Here is a 1342-nt window from a genome sequence, read left to right as displayed (position 1 = left end):
GGCTGAGAGGCTGGGCTGGCCGCGGGGCTAGCACTCTCCTGACGTTCACGGGGTCTGTGTATTTCTGGGCCTCGGTGGGCCTCGGGGACGCCTCTGGGCCCTGGCAGCCTTGACATTGGGCCTCTGGGGGCTCCGGGCCCACCTCTACCCCGAGGGACCGTGCCCTCCGGACCCCAGACGGGAGGGGCTCGGGTGTCTCCAGCCTGTCTCCATCCCTTTGGTTGTCACTGAACCCTGGTGGCGCAGCGGGCTGTGCGTGGGCTTGCCAACGGCGAAGTCCACCGCTTCGGAAAAACCAACGGCCTCTCCGAGGGAGAAAGACCAGGCTTTCCACTCCTGCAACGTGGTCTAGCGTCTCAGATAACCCACGGGGGTGGCTCTGCCCTGTCCTGTAGGGTCTCTAAGCGTGACTCGATGCCATGGAGTTTGGGTTTTGTTTTGGTTTAAGTGCTACCTTTCTCTCTTTCGCTTTTAAAATACCTATGCCTTGTTTTCCGAGGTGTTTCATTCTGCCCCATCCCTTCATTTTAACACCCACCCTTTCCCCTAAAAAGGACTCTTCTTTCGGAGTAGCAAAAATGAGATGGTGGCCCCAGGGTGGTGCAACTGTGAGAGAGCTAGGCTTTCACCACAAGGATGGAGATGTGAGGCCACCTTGAGGTGCCGTGGGAGTAAGACCTGGCAAGCCATTTCTGGAAAAGCAGCCATTTAAAAACCCTCAAGCGCGGTCTGCACAGGGTCGCTATGGGTCCACCAGACACTGGGTCTCACAGGGCAGTCCAGGGTTAGAGCAAACCAGTCGCTGCCGTAGAGCCCATGCGACCCCTAGGGACCTATAGGACTGGATAGCGCTGTCCCTGTGGCTCTCTGAGCCAGCCACTTTTTACCGAGTAGGAATCCCGGTCGTTCTCCCTGGGAACAACTTGGGGTTTGTTGGCGCTACCCGTGCAGATCTCAGCCAATGTGTCACCACCACCCCACCAGGCCTCATAGAAACGACATGGGATTCTTTCATGTCTGGGAGGGGAAAAATTAATTTTTTGTTTTTATTTCTCTTACAGTAATTCTTAAACAGTGTCTGTACTGAAGTGAGTGAAAGAAATAGGATCCATTCTCCAGCCTTGGAGGCAGAAGCAAGGCATTGATTTAAAGGTTAGTTTTCATGGTTTTAAACAGTTCTCGGACCCAGGCATTACTGCCCAGCTCTCCCCATGCTGGTCGTGTTTTCATTTGTCACATCGTTTTAAGAGATTGGAATGGCTAAGCACGTTTCCCATGAACCACTGCGCCATATTTGTATCTGGAACAGCTTGTTAAATGGGCGCTCTCTAGAACTTACTTA

The sequence above is a fragment of the Echinops telfairi genome, unplaced genomic scaffold (assembly GCF_000313985.2).
Source record: "Echinops telfairi isolate 266 unplaced genomic scaffold, ASM31398v2 ScPeMD7_7469;HRSCAF=8507_0, whole genome shotgun sequence".
Lineage (NCBI taxonomy): Eukaryota > Metazoa > Chordata > Mammalia > Afrosoricida > Tenrecidae > Echinops > Echinops telfairi.
Note: the sequence above shows the minus strand (reverse complement) of the source record.